Raw genomic sequence first — 20,775 nt, 5'->3', positions numbered from 1 at the left:
ACTTCCAAAAGGCATCCTTTGGTGCCTGGGTCACATGGCAGGAAGAGGCTGTACCACTATCCTTCATATATAATAATATGGATGCTTCTAGCACTGAAATGACACACACGACTGACGTCTTAGAAGACACAGCGCCCTTCCACAGGCTCCCTTTTCTCCACTGAGTTAACAGCTGCATGCTCCACCCTCCAAAATGTTTTCCCATTTAGACCTCTCCTCCCTATCAGCTCTACTACCATCAGCTGCCCCTTTGCTCTACATATTCCCAGCTTTACTGCCCATCAGTCCAATTCTTCAAAAAGCATTTCCAAACTTTCTTACATTCTGCCTTGGAACAGATCTCCCCTAGCTCTATGAATCCTAAAGTCTACACCCCACACCCCCAATCAACTCTTGTTTCTTCTACAACTCCAGCCGGGAACATTTCCACATGATAAGACATAAACCTGTGCACCTATCTAGTCTCCATGCTATTTAGTTATTGCAGCTTCCTTCTCTAGCTCCAAGCATTCACCACCAGTATTCCTGACCCTGACATTGACTTACATTGTGCATTCCTTCGGCCAGGGACCAACACCTTCTTTTCTTAGACAGTGAATAATTATGTTCAGCATGGGAACTGACAGCTTTCCAGCAGTGAGTGAGAGATGGGCCTGAAATGCAGAATATGATGACAAACTCATCACCAGGTTAGTTACTTATCCATAGGTTTACTGTGAGAGGGAAAGATATTTACTGAGCTTAAACATAGTGGAGAGTGAAGCAAGGGAGGGAAGGCAGAGGAACAGAAATACCTGCTGCTTATGACCTGCCCACCTATGATCATTATGAGGAGTTTTGTTAACAGCATGGAGCAAGCCACTGAAGAGAGAATAGAGGGGAATCATAAGCAGGGAGGTGCACAAAGTTGTTGATGGGTGCCTTAAAAGGCATGGAAGGCTAGGAAGTGTTTTAGGCATTACTGTTAAATAAATAATTTTCAGAATTGGCTTTTCTGACATCTTTCGACATCTTTTTTGACATCTTCTAAAAAGACACCAAAGCCTCCTACATACCAGATTCTTATGGGATGAGATAGATGACTGTCCACCTTTTGGAAGCGGAACATTTAGTGTGGCCAGTTGTAGAAATGCTTTGGGCAGCCCTAGGGATTTCTGTGTACCTCATTTCCCAGCATGCATCATCTCCAAAGGCAGAGATTTAGTCACTACAATAAAGAAGGAATTCTTCCTTTATTTCAAACAAGCCTGTTTATCAGCTCAAGGAAACTGATAAAGGGAAAGGTCATATTAAGCTGCACAATCAATATAAGAAGCAATGGATTGGTTAGGCGACTAGTAGAGCCAGGTAAAACAAATGAAAAACTAAACCATAGGTGTACTAGTTCTAGCATAGTACATTAAAGTCATCAGTTACTGACATCTCAGTGGTACTGCAAGGATTTATACCTGCCAAGTAGGATATAACTTCAACTGGATGATCTTTATCTTACTTATTTTCTTTAAAGGCAAATAGGTTTCGGAGGAAAGAGCCCACATACTATTATTCCGTGTCATAACATACCATAAAACTCACAGCATCCAACCATAATGCAGATCCTTAACAATATGCTGTAGCAGTCACCCCTTTAAATGGTTCAGTTAAAGTCATTATGATTAATATATTCCCAAAGAACAATTACTAGGCAGCAGTGATATGAAGGTATTTTACTGCACATGAATATCAGCAACAAATAAATACACTGCAAAGAACTGGGTACGCAGACTTTGTGTTGGCATTCTCTGATTCTTCAGCCCTCATTACTGTCCAAGCTTTACTTAACCAGAAGTTCAAAGTTTCTTCTCTTATGAACTGTTATAAGCTTCTGCTCTGTTCTTAATAAGCCAAAAATAGTTTTTAATACATTAACAAATCAAGCAAGTACTTAGGGTATCTCTTTTTCTGAATGTCTGATTGGGCTGAGAGGAGAAAATATATTGCCGCCTGGATTTAATCTCCAACCCCAGTAAGCTCCAAAGTCCTCCAGATAATTTTCTAACCAGGGCCGCCAGCAAGGTGATCATGTAAGAGCAGGGCATATGCCCTTAATGAGAGCGCAACCCTTGAAAAAGTTGCACTCACATGTGGGCCATCCCTCTTCTCCTATGGACGTCCAATAGTTGCAGGAGATATGAATGTTTGGATGCTTGCCTGGCTTCTTTTCAATAATTATATTGGGAGAAAAAAAACCCAAAACTCTATTGCTCTCTGAGAAGCCACTTTAAGTAAGGCTGTGTTTTGATATCCACTCCTGTAGAGATAAAGACTTCACATTTAGATGAGGATACAGCGGGTGTCTCCACATATCAGGAACAGATTCTGTGAGCAAAACAATACATCCAACACAGACCTCAGGACAGGAGCAGAGCCGTTGCGTTTTAGAAGGACAGGGAGAAAAACAGAGGTTGAAGAAATCTGAAATAGAAAGAAGGAGAAAAATAGAAGAGCAAAGATAGGAGGAGACTAGGGCAAGTGAAAAGCAAAAAGGAAGAGAAGCTTTTTTTTTTCCCAGTATAGATTTTCAACATTTTTAAGAACTGCCCCTCATGGGCAACCTATATCAGCAGGCTTTCCACTCTGCAAAGGCCCCAGATACCTCCTGATTGTTCAGAAGTTTAGTTATGCTTACCCAAGAGTGCCTTTAACCTATGCTAGGTTTTATTCCCAAATAATCTTTTGAGTGTAGCCATTTCTCAGATTTATTCAAGTCCCAGAATAGTCTCAATTTTCTTAGAACATATGTGAGAGTAAGATCTAATTTGTCTCTGAAACTGCAGATGTTATTAGCACTCAGATTACCCAACCCTTAAGAAATGTTGCAAAGCTTTTACCTTGTCATAGAAAGAATCTTGAGTGCTGAAACTCTTGTTTCCGTCTCCTTCACACTAGGAGATGAGATGTTCTGCAACCAATCACTAAAGGAAAGAGGAGGATACGGTCTATTTTTGTCTTTCTGGTAATGTCTCTCTCAAGTTCCCAATGGCTTTTGTAAAAGCTGAATTTTCTCCTCTGTATTAAATACCTGGCACAAGATCAACGGTAGTAGGAAAGAAGAATAAGCCATGTAAAACAAAATGGGAATGAGAGTCTGCCAAGGATCTGCCCCCTCTCCAGCTCTGCTGCTCACTAGCATGAAAAAAGAAATAGACCACGTTTCAGCTACCGGTAAATTCAAGGATATAGTACTGAGATGCCTAAAAGAATCATAAAAAAGCATGGGAGGGGAGGCAAAGAGGAATCACAAAAGAGGAGCGGGCACGAAGTATGCGAGGGGGGCATACTGGCACAATATTCTCATTTCAAGGTAGCTAGCTCAACAGACACCTCAAATACCTCAGCACTGCTCCCTCACTCCCTTCCAGACAATCCGTCTGTGGAGCTGGTTCAAAAATGCCAACTGTGTGTTGGTCAGCCTGCTATTTCTACAGTGGAGCATTTTGTCCTCAACACATTGGGGATTAACTGCCTGCAAAGCGGATGACTTCATGACACACTGATTTTTTTCCCCTGAGAGATTTGAGGTATCACATGGCTGAAACTCAGTGGATGCTCATTGCTCTTTAGTCTCCTCTGATACTGGACTGTGTGCATTAGAAGCCAGAAGAAAGGGTAGGTAGGGGTATCCACAGAGAAAGAATAATGCTTAACCACAGATAATTTCCTAAACATCCAAGGAATCTGCATTTTATAGAAGGTTTTTACTCCATTCCACATATTTGCACCTTTATTTACACTCTCCATTGTTTTAAATTCCTCCATTACTTCCATAAAGCTTTCCTCCATAAAGCCAAGACTTTTCCTGCCAAGACTAGTATGCTTTTGTAATAATGTACATTGTGACTGTACTCAAGTGCATGGGATTACTCAGAAGAAACAGGATCCAACATATTTAAAAACTTTGTAGTTATTGAGCTTCTAGCTTGTTTTGGAGAGCCAGTGATCAACATAAAGCGAGTGGGAGTCAAGCAAAGGACATCCTATAACCCTAATTGATATAATTATATTAAATGGCCATTTTATGTCCTCAACTTTTTAGTTATTTCCCCTTCCGTCTTTGAGAGCATGCCAGCAGAAATATCCAGTCCTTTGCAAGGCTTCAATCACTTTAATTATCATGGCACCTCAAAACCTCTATTGGCCTCTTTTGACACACGGGATAAAACATACAGCAAAAGATGATCTGTTGTAAAGACCTGATGTCATAAAACCCCTAATGCAAAACAGAAGTGAAAGAACTGGCACACAGTAAGTCGCTGAGGAATGGTTATCCTGTCCCACGCAAGCAAAGCTTGAGGAAAGACTTTCTGTGTGGAAGCCAGGATCTAGTTTAGTGCATGCAACCTGTAGCATCATTTCAAACTCGAATATGGTTGATTTTCCCCATGCACCTTTCAGAGGTATGGCAGGATCCTAAGAAAACCAAGGCATGATGGAATTGTATTCCTTTATCTTAAAGTTAGTAGTTAGTGCAGCACAAGGTGCTCATGATTTCCTTTTTTTTTTTTTTTTTTAGGAAAAATACAGATATCCTGGGTGAGGCAGATGAAAGTGCTCCAAACAAATACCACAGATATACGTATACACATACGAACACACACACAACTCCTTGTCACTGTGTCCTTCCTAGACCAATCTTTCCCTCCACCTCAGTAACTTTCTATGATATCCTCGGCTGAAGAAGTTCCTCCCAATCCAATGGAAGGGTTCCTAGCAAAGTCTCCTTCTTTCCATCACCTCCAAACTTTAGTTTTTGGGGCTTGCTCCCTGCTGCAGTATCTTCTAAGGGTCCTTACTGTTTGTGCTGAAATTGCAGCCCTTTATGCTCACTCTTTAGCACCTGCTTGCCATATTGGCCCCCAGAATGGTTTCCAAACCTGAGCATGTGCAACCGCTCATGGGGAAGATATGTTCTTCCACTTTCCCATAGAGGGATCTATCTGACCCAAAGTATGACAGCTGTGCACAGAATATGCAATATCCAGGACATCCTTGCTAACCTTGGAACAAACACCATGTTCTGTTATTCATCCCAAAAGTCTAGTCGAAAATGTCATTGTTCTGGCTGCTAGAAGCCTTCTTCTAATTTCTAGTCTAAATTGGTCATGTATGATTAGTTCTCATGACAACTCCCACCTGTAGCAATAGTTTTAATATGTCTTTTCCCTGCTGACATTCACCTTTCTTGTGCATTCATAGGCAGCAGTTACATCCTTCCTCAGTCTTTATGTTTCTAAGTTAATCAAGCCAAGTTCTTCTGGTGTCTTCTAAGGCTGTGGGCTCAAACATACTCCAAATCAGCAGAAATCAGTGCAGGTTTTAAAAAAAGAAAACAGCCCTCCTCCCTTTTTGCCCTGTGCCATATACTTGTGAAAGCATTCATGCAGCTACACAATGAATCAGATGATTGGCAAATGATATGGGTTAAGACTAACCCTCAGGTCTATGTTCGGCAACAGTTCAGACTTACTCCAGTTATTCATGCTAAAAACTCTCTCTGAAACTCTTTCTATGAGAATGAATATTTCTTTAAAGTAGGTGACCAAAGCTAGATGCAGGATTTTAAATGCCTCTTGGGACCCATACATAAACACAATGCTGGAAACTGCTCGTGCAGCAGCACGACTGCATTTATCATTTTCGTAGCTGTGTCTCAGTAGCACAAGCTGAAACTTCCCACGTTTTCAGAAATCAACTTCATACTGTAATGAAACCAAGACTGTGCAAAGTTTCTTGCAGAAAATCCCAGAACTATATACACAAAATATTCATTAAAAGAAAGTCATCTGATGACTTGTCATGTTTTTGAAAAATAAATACAGACAAAGCAAAATCTCAATATAAGGGGCAGAGTGCCTATAAACTAGGCAGGCACTTTGATCATCAGGCTATTTGTTTGTCTGCCCTGAGTCTTTCCCTGATTTAAACCAGAAATTAAATCCCAGTACAAAATAATGTTTCCAAAGAAATTTGTACAAATATATTTGTACGAAAAGTTTTCAAAAGGCAATGTTATTCTCTAACTGTAAATCCAAATGCTCTCATCCAGTTTTTTTTTTCTGGTTACACACTGCAACCAGTACCTCCTGACTGACAGTTTAATAGTTTATCTACTGATCCTTTCTGAACTAAGGTGTTCCTTGTCTTGAAAATCTTCTGACTCTACCATCTTCTCCACAAATCTCTGGATTCACAGCCTTGGTTAACTAAAATAATTGTGCAACTGCCGTGCAACTGCTGCTCCCATTCACCCTTCCTCCAGTTCATTTGTACACATATTTCATACCAGACTGGAAGTTCCTAATACTCAGCCCTAGGGCAACTTACTATTAACCTTTTTTTCTTCTGAAAATCGCTCATTTATTTCTGCTTCATTCTCTATCTTTTAACCACTTTTAATTCATGGCAGGATTTAACCTCTGTCTACCAAAGTTTCTTAATAGTCTCTTGTGAAGAGCTTCATCCAGAATCTTTTGTTTGCAGGGTTAAACACATTATACTCAACCATTCTCCTTCACCCACAACTTTTTTTTCCACATTTTTGATGAGTTCCAGCAGGTTAGAAAAGCTTCAATTTACTCTTCAAAATTAGCTGGTATCTTATGCCATAGTCACCTTGGAGATTAAAAATTTGAATAGCTTCTCAATTTGTTTCATAGTACTGCATTATTATTCACCAGGAGGTAATTTTCAGCAACAAGCTTATCTTAACAAACACATAGGGGTTACTTTAATTCTACTGGACCCTTTCTTTACAATCTAATGCAAACACACAAAAGTACTTTTAGAAACTGATGTGCCCCTCACTGCACGAGAGGTATTACAGATTACATCTTCCCAATTACACTGTGGATATCCACAATTTAAAAAAAAAAACAGAACAAACGAGAAAAACAGAAACTGTAGCATCAGGAAAACTCATACAAACTTTTTGAAGCTCTTTATATTTTTTACTGAAGCTGTTTTCTCTGTCCTTCGTCTTTCTCTCTGATGCTGTAGGTCCCTTGGGAACTCCTACAGTTGTGGTGCACAGCTGAGCGGGTGATGGACGATGCAAATATTTGCCAGTACAGTTAGACTTGCATATGTGCTGCAGAAAGAACTGCTGCACATCCTGGTCATCTGCAGACATGCTTTTGGTCACACAACAGGGAGGCAGGAGTCCAGGAGAAAGTGGGCTGGCAGAACAACCCACCCAGCTCAAGACCTTCTCCTTGTCCTTGTCTGAGGAGCACAGATGAAAGAGGTTGGCAGGAACAAGCCTAATGGCAGCTTTAATTCTTCTGGTTTAGACAGTGGCCATAGAGTGCATAACTGCGTCTTTTAAAAAGCTCTCGAAACCATGTGAATTAATTGAGGTGCCATTTTGACTGATATGAGCAGAACTGAGCATGCTTTTATTTCCAAAGGCATCCCATGATGGTAGAAATGTTGCTTTGCAAGATGAACTGCACCATTGTCTCATCTTTGTAACATTTCACTGTCATGTTGTATTTGACTTTCTTTACCTGGACAGTAAGTAAAGAAAGAATGATATCCTTTCTTTGTAAAGAGACAGAGAGTTAGAAGAAAATTATTGTTTAAATGGCTGCTCAGGAAGGGAAAAGGAGGCAGGAAGAATAGAGTAAATTGCTGCAAGTTCATAGACTAAAGTCAAAAAGGAGACTAGCCAAAAGAAAGCATATATGTCATTCAAGGTTTTGTACTGAACAGTCTTTATAGCTTTACATGAATGTAATGAAACCTTCTAGAGCAGAAAATGTACTTAAAGGACAATGTGGTGGATATGGAAATATCTGAACCATAGAAAGATGTTCAAGTCTTTTCTTTCTTAAATAAGGCTTTCCATAAAAATGCTCTGTTCTTGGAACATAAACCAGTTCCAAACTGTTCCAGCTTCTGCATCACACAAAGGCAATATTAGTCCTCTGACGGTAATCCCTGCACTGCAGCTAGGCTGTGAGGATAAGGAAGGATCCTGTCTTAGGATCTTAGGACAGTTAGTCCCACAAGAAGCTGATATTAATAACAGATGTTATTGGTAGTAGTTTAGCAACTGCCCTGTGGTTCCTTCAGAACCCATGGATTAGTGCTGCCTTGTTCAATTACTTTGTCAGGGTTTAATTACATTAAGTAGCTCCACCACTTCATGTTTAAAATAGCCATGAATGAGGTGAGGAGAGAGGCATTTTCTCCTGTCATTCCTGCATGTCCTCTCCTGAACTCCTCTGTAACAGCCTAGCCTTTTAATGCTTCATTCACTTTCCTAATATCTTCATAGCCTTAAAGTACATGGTGTATTCTCACTTGCATTGATAATCTGTTCGTCAGATTTTCCCATCATCGCTAAATCTCCATTTTATATCCACCCTGAGCATATTCTCTTTCTGGTAGAAGCAGTGACAATTTTTGTTTCAATAATTACTTTTACCTTCATACTTAAACTCCCTGAATTTAACAATTTTTTTCTCTCTTCCATTTGAGGAAAATGGAAATAAAATCCAGACGTTGTGGGGGGACTCTTCTATGGCATTTTATCCATATTCTGTGCCTGGTGTTAATTCCCTCCATGCCCGTCTCTACCTTCCACAGCTTGGCATCCATAGGACAGAACAAAATTTTAACCTGCCGAGTTAAAATATAAGATGTCTTTTTCATGATAGAATTGCATCACACTTGGCAGCTTTGCTGTTCTCATCTGACATACAGAGCTGCAGCACACGTTACTAGTGATATGAGGGATATTCTTGTTTTGTATATTGAACTGCTTCATCTCTTGAGATACAGATTTAAAAATAATATATAATCACCACTTTAGTGGACTCTAAAGGCCTCAGATAAGATTAAAACTTGCAATGTAGTGGACACTCTTTCAATAAATCCTCGTGAGACATAATTCTTGATATAAAAATGTTTAATTGAGTGTGGATGGGACAGCCTCAGGGGTGGGGAGAACTGTCTGCAAAACAAAAAAAAAGATTTTTTTCAGTATTTTTCTCATGTTTGTCACAAAAGCACATCTGCACTGCTTTGTAGTTTATGCAAATCCTGCAGTCTCTGGCACTTACTACGGCAGTTAAGAGTAAAGCAGCCCAGACAGATCCAGGGCTGAATGACAGAAATGAATGCTGAGGTATAGGAAAGAAACCCAGGAGCTTCTGTCACCAAAGGCTGGTGGATCTCTCCAGTGTCTCCCTCACCATGCACCTACTGAAGTACTGTGTGACAGCTGGATGGTCTGTAAATAGTAAAAGGTAATAGATCAATGGCACCATGAACCTAGTGTCACTACTAGGTGCAAAGAGTCAGCCTATATCAAGTAAACTGGCAAATCTGGGACTGGTTCACAAAGACATGCTGGTGCTTGGGCCCAGAGTGAAATATAGGTCCGAATTAAATACTTGCTTTTCCTCACTGAAGTGCTATAAAGTAGTGTGCTTTGGAGGGAATAGGCTTTCCAAATGGATACCCATGAAAAAAAGGGCATACTTACCAGGGCTCCACCTCAGCTGTAGGGATGCCATGGGAACTAGAAGGACATCTAGCAGACATACAGGAAATCTGTAGCAAAGCCTGACATTGAAGCCACCTGTCTCAGGCTGTATCATTTCAAAAGGATACACCAGTCCATCATCCCTGCTAGCCTTTCCACAGGATCCCTCATGAATTCAGTGTCTCTGTGACACCACCTTATCAGCAGGCAAGCAGTCTCACTATGGCAGTACTCAGAAATCCCTACCGGTGATAAGACTTCCTATTATAGTCTTTTTTTCAGTTCAAAACATTCTGAATATTACACATTAAATTAGTGATTTAATAACATTCCTACGGATTTAGCCCTTTATTAATTCTTCCTTGGCCAGCAGGAGACCACTAGACACAGTGTTATGACTCAGGAACACTGAAAACAGTCTTAATGTACATTTAAACAAGCAAGAGCAAGTTTCAAGAGCAACAGCTGTGTTTTCCTGGGTAGCCAAGTGCTAGGCCCCAGCATTAGCTCCTGGCACCAATCCTAACAAGGTGGTGGCTGTGTCACAAGGGACAGCAGCTTGGCAGTGGCTGTGTTACAGGGGTGATCTGTGACACGTCTGGCCCAAGTGGGTATAAAAAGGGCTGTGGGGCTTGAGCAGGATTAGTTTGGGAAGCAGCAGCTCCAAGCAAACTGGAGAGGTGAGGGAGGAGATGCCACTGTCCTGTAGAGGGCTGGGCACTGGGGCGCTGTTCCTGTCCTGCTGAAGTCAAGGGTCATTGGCCCTTAAGGGGAGCAAGGTGCTTGTCTGGGGCTGCAGAGGGAGGAGTGGGTCCCCAGACCTCAGGAGACTTGATCCTGTGCTGGAAACTGACCCTGGTTCCACTTCTGGGAAGTAAGCACATCTGCATGCCTCTCTGTACTGCTTGTACACAGCATGGGAAACCAAGAGGAGGAATTAGAAGTCTGTGTGCGGTTACTAGGCTGCGATCTCACTGGGATCACAGAGATGTGGTGAGATAGCTCAAACAATTAGAATACTGTGATGGATGGATAGAGGCTCTGTGGGAAGGACAGGCTGGGAGGAATAGGAGGGCAAGTTGTCCTTTATGTGAAAGAGCAACTGGAATGCACAGAGCTCTGCCTGGGAATGGTGAGGGTTAGAGGAGAGCTTGTAGGTCAGCACTAGTGGGCACCCTAAGATGGGCAACACTGTAGTGGGTGTCTGCTATGAGACCACCTGATCAGGAAGAAGTAGACAGGACTTCTTCAGACAGTTCGAATAAGCATCACATTTGTAGGGCTTGGTCTTCATCGGGGACTTTAATCACTCCGATATCTTCTGGAATGCACTGATGACAACTTCCTAGTGACTGAGAAAGGCACTCTGCAGGACGTCATAGTTACAAACAAGGAAGAACTGGTAAGAGATGAGTAAGTCGGCGGCAGCCACGAGATGGTAGGTTTCAGGATCTTTCAAAGAGGGAACAAGGCAAAAAGTAGGATCACAAGCGTGGACTTCAGGAGAGCAAATTTTGGCCTGTTCAGAGACCTACTTAGAAGAATCCCATGGGATATGGTCCTGGAGGGAAGAGGGGTCCAAGAGAGCTAGTCAATGTTCAGAGATCACCTCCTCCAAGCTCAAGAAGGGTCCATCCAACAAGCAGGATATCAAGCAACGGCAGCACGAGGCATGTATGGATGAACAAGATGCTCCTGACTAAACTCAAACCTAAAAAGGAGGTGTACAAGAGGGGACCCAGGATGAATATGGAGACACTGTCCAAGCTCACAGGGATGAGATTAGGAGAACTAAAGTCCAGCTGGAATTGATTCTGGCAAGGGACGTGAAAGGCAACAAGAAAGGCTTCTGTAAGTACATAAGCAGCAAAAGGAAGGCTAGGGAAAATGTAGGCCCACTGATAAACGGGATTAGGGCCTTGCTGACAAAGGACAAATTAAAAGCCACGGTACCCTTCCTTACTTCAGCCTTTACTGGTAAGACTGGCCTTCAGGAATCCCATGCCCCTGAGACTGGAGGGGAAGTACGGAGCAATGAAGATGCCCCTTGGTAGAGGAGGATCAAGTTAAGGAACGCTTAAACAAACTGTACCTACACAAGTCCATGAGCCCTGATGGGGAAAACCACACATGCTGAGGGAGCTGGCTGATGTCATTGCAAGGCCACTCTCAATTATCTGGAAAAGGTCACAGTAATAAGGTGACTGTCTTGGTGGATAAGGGAGAGCAGCTGTTATTTAGCTTGACTTGAATAAGCTGTCTCCCATAACATCCTCATAGGGAAGCTTGGCTAGATAAGTGAACAGTGAGGTGGGTTGAAGACTGGTTGAATTACCTGGCTCAAAGGGTTGTGACCAGCAGCACCAGGGAGGTGAGGCCCTAGTGGTGTCCCCCAGGTATCGATACAGGGACCAATACCGTTTCACATCTTCATTAATAACCTGGATGATGGGATCAAGCTCACTCTCAGCAAGTCTGCAAAACTGGGAGGAGCGGCTGATACAGGAGATGGTTGTTCTGCCATGCAAAGGTACCTCAACAGGCTGGAGAAATGGGCATAGAGGAACCTTATGAAGTTCAGCAAAGTGAAGTGCAAAGTCCTGCCACTGGGGAGGAATAACCCATGCACCAGCACATGCTAGGGGCTGACCTGCTGGAGTGCAGCTTTGCAGAGAAGGCCCTGGGGGTCATGGCAGACAACGAGCTGACCATCAGTCAGCACCCTTGTGCGAAATAAGACCAGCAGCATCCTGCGCTGCATGAGGAAGAGCATCGCCAGCAGGTGCGGAGAGGTGATCCTTCCCATCAGCACTGGTGAGGCCACATCTGGAGTGCTGGGTCCAATGCTGGGCTCCCCAATAGGAGAAAGACGTGGATCTGCTAAACTGAGAACAATGAAGGGCCCCAAAGATGATTAAGGGACTGGAGCATCTCTCATACAAGGAGTGGCTGAGAGAGCAAGAGGCCTGGGGTACAGAGACAAACATGCTGGGAGAGAGGGTTGTGCAGGCAGGGAAGGTGCCCAGGGATCACTGGGAACAAAGAGCCCAGGGAGAAGGGGCAAGAGGGGCCAGGAGAGGAAAGGAGAAGGCAAGGACAGGCCAAGAAAGGATCCTTCCTTTGGATTAGTGTGGGACTTTTTGGGAGCAGTGGGGACAGCAATCAGCACGAGGAGGGGATTTTGGCAGCAGCAGGCCATGCTGTGGGGTAGACAGGGATGGCTGTGAAGGCAAAACTCCAAGCAGTGTGGGGAGGTACTCTGACCTCTGATATCCAGGAATACCTTTCCCCCACCACTCTCATGACACTCATGACACCACTCTGCATTACTGAATAAACATCTGCTCAGCTCAGTGAGGCCCAGCAGGCCAAGTCTGCTCTAGTGTCCACCAGCCTCTCTTCAGGGCACTCTCAGTCAGTGCCTTCCCAGGCCACAGGACATCCCAAGCTCCAAGCCTTTGTGCTGCTTGTTCTGGACCAGCTCAAGGGTAAAGGTTATTGAAGCTTAGCAAAACTAAGGAAACTGAGCATAGCCTGCCCCTGCCCTCTCTCAAATGTCTCAAATGTCTCACCAGCATCCACCAGTAATGTCCTGACCACTGACCTGATCTACTCTTGAACTCTAATGCTCTTGGACTTTTCTGTTTTTCAGTATCTTTCCACCTGGCCTTCTCTGAGACACATCAATAAGGAAGAATCTAAAAGTTCCTCCCTGAGGACATCAGGTGGACAGTGAAGCAGGGAACTCAGAAGGTGAAGACTTAGGAAGCGTTTGTGGAGGTTTGTTCCAGAATGGGCTTGTGAGAGCTCCTTGGAAAGAGTTCCTTGGAAAGGAAATCCTGGGATTTTCAGCCAGCTCCAGAGGGGCTCCAGCATAAGCCGGAACCTCAGTCCACAAGGCAGATCTGCAGGATGTCACCCAGCAGTGCCCAGATCCCTGCACCCTTTCTGAAGGTGTGGGGCAGGTCTTGAGGTTCCTGAGTATGTCACTGGGGGGGGGGGGGGGGGGGGCGGGGCGCTGATGTGATCTTGTGATCTTTCCAGCTCTGGTGTCTCAGTGGGGCTATCATTTTGCCAGGAGAAAAGGTGCAAGGGAAGCTTCCATACCCCTTGTCGCTGTGCAGATGGATTGGTCTCCTAGTTCTTTAGGCAGGACAGATATGGGCTGACACCCCTCCTACTGGAGCCTCCTCTGCCTCAGCCACCCTGCCTTGCCAGCACTGGCCAAACAGACATGGACCCTGCTCTGCCCTGCAGTGACACCTCCAGGTGCCCTCCCAGAGCCAGAGCCAGGATGTGGAGGGCTCATCTAGGGTCCCTTTTCCCTACTCTGGGTGCTGGAGCAGAGTGGGAGAGTCTGCCATCAGCAAAACCCTGGGATGTCCTTTTTTCAACCACCTGGGAGCTGTCTTCCAGCGACAGGAAAAGGCGCTGAGTCTGGCTATCAGTAAAGAGAATTGTTCTCAAGTATTCTAGCAAGAGCTGTGGAATTTAAATTATAAGAGAGATATAAGGGAGAAAGTCTTTGCCTAGATCAATCCATTGCACAATTTATGTGCTTCAGTGTGCTGAATAACATCCTGGGTGGAGGATCTGGCCATCCCAGAAACTCCTTCAGGAGGCTCCTGCCACAAAATTGACCAAACTGTACACAGATAGGACGCCTGCAAGTAGACAGTATAAACTATTCCTGCAGATACAAAAATAGTCACATTGGAGAGTCTTCTGTACACAGTTAAGATAGTTAGGAGATGTTTTGTACAGGAATGATGGATCTTTTATACACTGGAGTATCTTACAGGAGCACAGCACAGGTAGATATGGGAATTCATCTTAACAATCCTCATTATGCTGAACAGTCTTCACCAAATGGTGAACTTCACACTGATTTAACAGCTTGTTTAATGACTGGTTTAAAAATTCTTTTCCCCAGTCAGCCTTTAATTTCTAAAACATGTGCCCCCTGCTAGTAATTGTTTTAAAAGCTCCAGCTCTTTCAGAACCTGTTTTGCCTTTTAGACCAATGAATGGCCCAGGTAAGCTTGGATAATATGTCTGTTACCGTTAAGATGCACTTAACATCACTGTTGTGTTTGGAAACCTGTTGTACATCCCCCAAGTCTGCCTGTCATTGTGTATCCACCTCTGCCGCAATCACCTTTTTTCTGTGAAAATGCTTTCTTGCTGCCTTGTGTAAGCTGTAAGCTTCCTGCGTTGCAAGCCAGGTTGCCACTTGGCTTCTGTTCAGACCAGCAATTTTAGCAGCAATTTTTAGCAGTTTCAGAACGGGATTGTATTACCCCCCAAAGCATCCTACCTTCCCAGGAGCACAATAAATATCTTTTAACAGAAGCAGTGGTATAGACTTGTCTACTAACACACTGCAAATACACACATGTAAGCAAGGAAACATTGGGCAATGAATTTAACTCATGCACAGCAACATTTTATTAACAGGGTATAAGGAGTACCAATCAGACTTCTCCAGCCTTTTCCCTGTTTAAACCAAACGATGTGGTCCCTTCTGTGTCCGTTCTCCTTTTCTTGACTGCTGCAGGCCTGGACAGCAATATGGACAGATCACGGCACACTTCTGTCTTCTCCCTTCTCAGCCGGAAAGTTCTGAAACGCTCTGTAACGTCACCAACTCATGGATAAGCAAACACACGTAGCATCCGTACTGCATGTTTTGACATTGTCAAAACCAGCACCTTCTGTGTATGTAGCGGGCACGGGCTGCCATGCTTCTGGGTAAACTGGCAGGGGCAGCTGGCCCTGCCAGGCAAGCACAGGGCAGTATGAAAACATTTGCTTCACGACCTTGTCAAAAATTGGGGCTCCCTGCCATAAAATGGCAGCTGAAACGACATGGCGGCCCTGGTGTGTTTAGTAGGAGGGACTTCCTGCTCGCTGGAAGGGAGGGGCTGGCCCTGCCAGCCAATCACAGCGCAGTATGCAAACACATGTGGCATGAAGCTTTACAAAATGGCGACCACCAGGGCAGGAAGAGGGAGGGTATGCTGACCACGTGACACAAGAGGGGGCGGGACTTCTGGGGCAAGCAGCCCTCTTAGAGCCAATGGGGCAGGGCTTCTGCCGGAAGTGGGGGCGGGGTACCTGCCGCTTCTTATGTTGGCTGGAAGCGGTCCTTACGCTACTTGACAAGTTTCTAATGGAGATTAGCTTTGTTAGCTTTAGCTGGGGTAAGATTAAGATGTCATTACCAGGCTAAAACAAACAGGAAAAAAAAAAGCAGCTGTTAGGGAAATTTCCTACCAGAAGTAACAGATGTGATTCAAAACGGCTTCTCTGAAAAGCATTTTAAGATTTAATTATTTAGCAGATCTCGCTGTGTAGAAGCAAAACTCCCACAGATCTGTGAACCATAAATAGCAAATTCAGATTACATTTGAAGGGAGTTAATGCCAGTGGAAGAGTGGACGCATTTCTACAGAACAAGCTGCATAAAATGTCATTTGTAAAGGCATATCCAAAAGAGATCTAATTTAAATAACTGCACAAAAAGCATAGGGAAATGTAGACTTTGTATGAAGAATAAATCCTAATTAATTCCCACAAATGCAGTGATGAAATTCCAAATTAAACAGGGAACGGGACAAAATGCTAGTGATTACAGGGAGAAAAATCTTCTGACAGAAAGATGAGCTACATGACTGAAAAGGTGTTTTCATCTCTAATTTCATACTCATTGATTAACAAATTTAGTCTTTGCTTCATATGATATCATGCATTATTCAACCAACTGCTTAAAATTTAACAAAAGCAGAAGGAATGTGAAAAGAATGTCACAACATGCAGAATTTTAAATCTTATTAAACAGAAGGTATGCTTTAAAGAAAATATCTACTAAGTGTACCAACATAAACAAGCTGGTTTCCACACAGCATGAAGCCTAGTCTTGTTTACCTTGTTTACTAGGGTTTTTCCATGCCAGGAGCCCTGTATGCAAAGCTGTGTAGCAGCTGAATAATATTCTACAAGTAAATGAATCATTACAAAAAGGAAAACAAAAATTCTTATTCATTAGGTTCACAGTTCTTATTCATTAATATATTCTTTCCCCTTGATTAAGTAGTAAAAAGTAAGAGGTTTGGGGATTTTATAAAAGAGGTACACAGATGGGCTGCACCTTCTGAGGTGCAGCAGTTCTAGCAAAAAAGGCTGCAAGGAAATAAGAAGGAACTAGTGATCTCTGCATGCAGCGCCACACTTCAGTCAATCCAGGTTACATGCTTTCTCTGCAGGCGACGTTCTGTATTCTGAACAGATATAAAGCGTTGCAATATGGGCCTGCTGCAGGATCTGAATCACTGAATGGAGACAAACGATCATAGCTTCCAGTCTCCTCTCCTGAAGATCTCCTGTATAATCAAGAGGTTTCCACTTGAGTGAAAACTCCCATCATTCCATTCCTTTACTGACCTTTACTTTGCCCTAAATAATCTCGTTTATGCTGCTTAACTTTAGACCTGGTTACAGTTTTCGCCTATGGTTGCTTGAAGTCTTCCATTCAAATGGTTTCGTTAAGATAAACAGAAAAACAACAACAACAACAACAACAACAGATCTGAGCTGTATTCAATCATGAGACATTTGTCTAAGAACTTGACCACATCCTACAATACTGATAAGAGAGAGACAGCAGACCCCCTGATAAATTCATAACAGGTAGACTGATATTACAAAGGGCTCTTGAGATTTACAGCTCGAACTAAAATTAAGTGGTATTTGAGCACTTGACTGACTCTCTTGGGAGTCTTTCACAGTTATCACAATTTGATATCACAATTATTGTGACTATCCCTATCACAACGAAAAGAATCACAGAATCACAGAATCACAGAATCGTTTAGGTTGGATGGGACCTCTGGAGATCATCTAGTCCAACCTCCCTGCTCAAGCAGGGTCCTCTAGAGCAGATTGCCCAGGATCACATCCAGACGGCTTTTGAATATCTCCAGGGAAGGAGACTCCACAACCTCTCTGGGCAACCTGTTCCAGTGCTCTGTCACCCTCACAGTGAAGAAGCTTTTTCTCAGGGTCAGGTTCTCAGGAATGTCACAAATTCCCGCGAATCATTAGAAATAAGTATGCCAAAGTGTGAATGCTTAACCAGAAAGGCCTTTTCTCTGCCTCACAAGCCTAAAAATGGACCAATTACTCTTTAAAATTTACTAAATATGTGAGTGTTAGACACTATGGTTTTAGAGCTAAACTTTTTCATAACACAACAGTCTGAAGAAAGCTGTCAGTATAGCTAGAGAAATTACAAAAGAGTGATTTTCCTCCCTCTGTGGGAGAGGCAATCTGATCACTAGATACACCTATGTTTAAAGGGTTTTTCTCACATAAACCTCTTTATCAGGTTGCCTCAAGCTGACTGGCTATGTAGATGATAGACAACAGTTAGGAAGCAGATGGATCAACTGTCTAAATGCCATCATGAAACAGCTGCCATCTTCTTTTCTATCTTGTTAATGCTAATCTTCCAAATCTGAGGCAGGAACTGGTATTATCCCTAGAAAGACAATAGTAAGAGCAATGGACCCGAGAGAACACTATGCAAAATGACATGTCACATTAGAGGAGCACTTTCTTTTCATCTGAGGAGTCAAAGTGTTGGAGGCAGCACATTTAGAACAGAATTCATGGACTGAAACCTTGAGAGCTTCACAAATCACATTTTCTTTGCAAGCCAACACAGCATTTTTTTCCTAACTGCCAAGCTGCTGATTTTAATGTAGAGTAGGCCCTGTCAATAGGCTGGAATTAATGTTGTGGAGATGCTGTAAGTACCTAACAAGAAATAGCATTCCATCTGACAAAATCATCTTTATTACTTGTACTTGCATGTTTTGATTTTAATGGTCCAGGGTAGTTTCTTGGCACTTGAGGAGACTTTATGTATTTATGTTGTTCATTATTATAATTATAGTCACTGTTTGGAACTGAAACATCATGTGCATCATGAGTCTGTTTTCCTCCCTTCTTTGCAGCCAGATTTCTTGAGCTTCTTGAACCTTGTATTAAATCTTCTAATCCTATTTTGTGTGGCTACCCAGCTGTGAGCCATTGTATCTCTGAAGGACATCTACGTTTGTTTTATGTTTGTGGCTTAGCGTGTCTTTTCTTCTGGCTTATGTCCACTGGAGACTATATCGATGTCAAAGCCGTTTCTTATGTGGCTCACAAAACATAAAGAAGGGAAGATGCTGTAAATCAGAAGCTACAAAAAACATCTGAAGTCATTTAAATGCAACATATAATTGTTCTTGTTATTAAAGATAGATCAGCGTTACTAGCTAGAACCACAAAACATTCAAAATGTATATCAGTTTTGGTAGAAACATGTTATAAGAATGTTGATTAAGTTTTAGAAAATAATTTTGTTTTATTTTCACAATCTGAAATAACATGGCTGTATGTGACGTTTTCATGTAAGTCCGTCAGATGTTCTACAATTTCTTTTGTTGGCATAACTAAACAAGGTGGTGCAGGTGGTTCAGACACACACGTAACCCAGACAACTATTTGGCTGTGTTGTGAGCAGTGGCTGGAGAAAGAAACCTCCGGTTTCCAAAGACAGACACAAGCAGCCATGTGGTCAAATGCATAAATATATGGTTCCTGTAAACTGGTAATGAAAAATGGGAATTCAGTTGTTTCATACTCTACAGTCCCAGCTCGTCCTATTTGTAATCAGGGCTTAACACTTTCCATATTCTATCCTCCCAGTATAATTTTAAGTGTTCACATCTGTAAAAGGCCAATAGCTCCTATTAAGCAGTTAGTAATCCGTTTAAAATGCTTTGAAAATATACTTGCAGTATAAAATGTAACTAGATTAATTTTAAAATGTAACTTCTGCTTTCAGGCCATTTGCACGCTGGACACATCGGACCTGCAGCATTTCACAGACGTGCTTGGAAGATGCCATTGGCACTCTTCGCTAGAGGGTAAGTAGGGTATAAAATACTATTGTCCATTTCCTGAAGTAAAGGCCAGTGCACAGAACACTATTTTTCTAAAAGGTTGTACAGTCTCTTCATCATTTACCAGGAAGAAACAGATTTTGGACTGGTACAGTGCATTATAATACTTGGAAACAAGTCATCTCTAATGCTTCAGGGCTGGTGCAGCATACGGGTGGTAGGACCTGGCGTGATCTCATTTCTCGCCCACCGTGGTCTCATCTCTCACTCACTAGAAAGTGTTCATGGGAGCAATTACAATAGTTGCAGTGCAACACTAGGAGCTGGAGTAGGGCCCTCTCCCCTTCTCCCTTCTGCCCGCTAGCATCTGCTCTTGCTTGAGTGCACGCTTGAGTATGACATGCTGTGTGAGTGCGGAGTGGCACATGATGAGTCCTTACCACTACGTGCTCTGCATAAACCCACCTTTGTGCACACTGGATTTGATCCTGCAAGCTTGTGAGGCCTGACAGGAATGACAGGAGAAGGTGGCATGGCTGTAGTCCGCCTTTTAACTCCATTCTGAGGGAACTGGAAAATCACTGGAAAATATTGGAAAAGATGAGCCTAAATGACGTGGCACTGATGTTTGTTTCCTATAGACTAGGAACTTACCCTAACATAAAGTTAATATATTCCTAGTTTGGGCAGATGCTGAGCTGATTCCGCTGACAGCCAGTTGAAGGAGCCTGAATAATTTTAATAGGAATTTATCATTTTACTCTGTATGACAGAAACTGGGAAAAGTCAGCAAAGAAAATGATTTCAGAATAGTCTGGGTTTTGCTAAAACACACTTACTCATTGTGCTGGAAATTTCTTCTGTCCTGGAAAAGGAATAGGTGACATTTCTCAGGGTTATACAATGCTCCAAGTACCACAGCAGAGCTGCCTGTTGAGTCCCTAAGACAGAGTCATAATTGGCTCAATGCATGCCTGGTTCTCTTTGTTTCCCCTCCCTGTTCTATGCTGGGAGGTAGCCAAGGAAAAAAAAAGTACAGCAAAACACAGCTGACATGAACTGCATGATAAACAAAAGCAGATGTGCCTCTTTACGTAGTCAATGTGAGGGAGGTGGGAGCAAAATGTTTCAACAACAACAAAAGAAAACTGGTACCCAAACCCACGAGGCTTTGCAAACAGAGAAAAGACGCTGTCAGTGATTATAAATAAAACAGCATTTGCAGATCACTAGGGGATACCAACTGTGAGGAAACAACTGTTCTGGGTACCAACCCCAGGCAACAGCCCAGGT

This window comes from Struthio camelus, chromosome 2 (genome assembly GCF_040807025.1).
Source record: "Struthio camelus isolate bStrCam1 chromosome 2, bStrCam1.hap1, whole genome shotgun sequence".
Classification (NCBI taxonomy): domain Eukaryota; kingdom Metazoa; phylum Chordata; class Aves; order Struthioniformes; family Struthionidae; genus Struthio; species Struthio camelus.
This window is presented reverse-complemented; position numbering follows the sequence as displayed.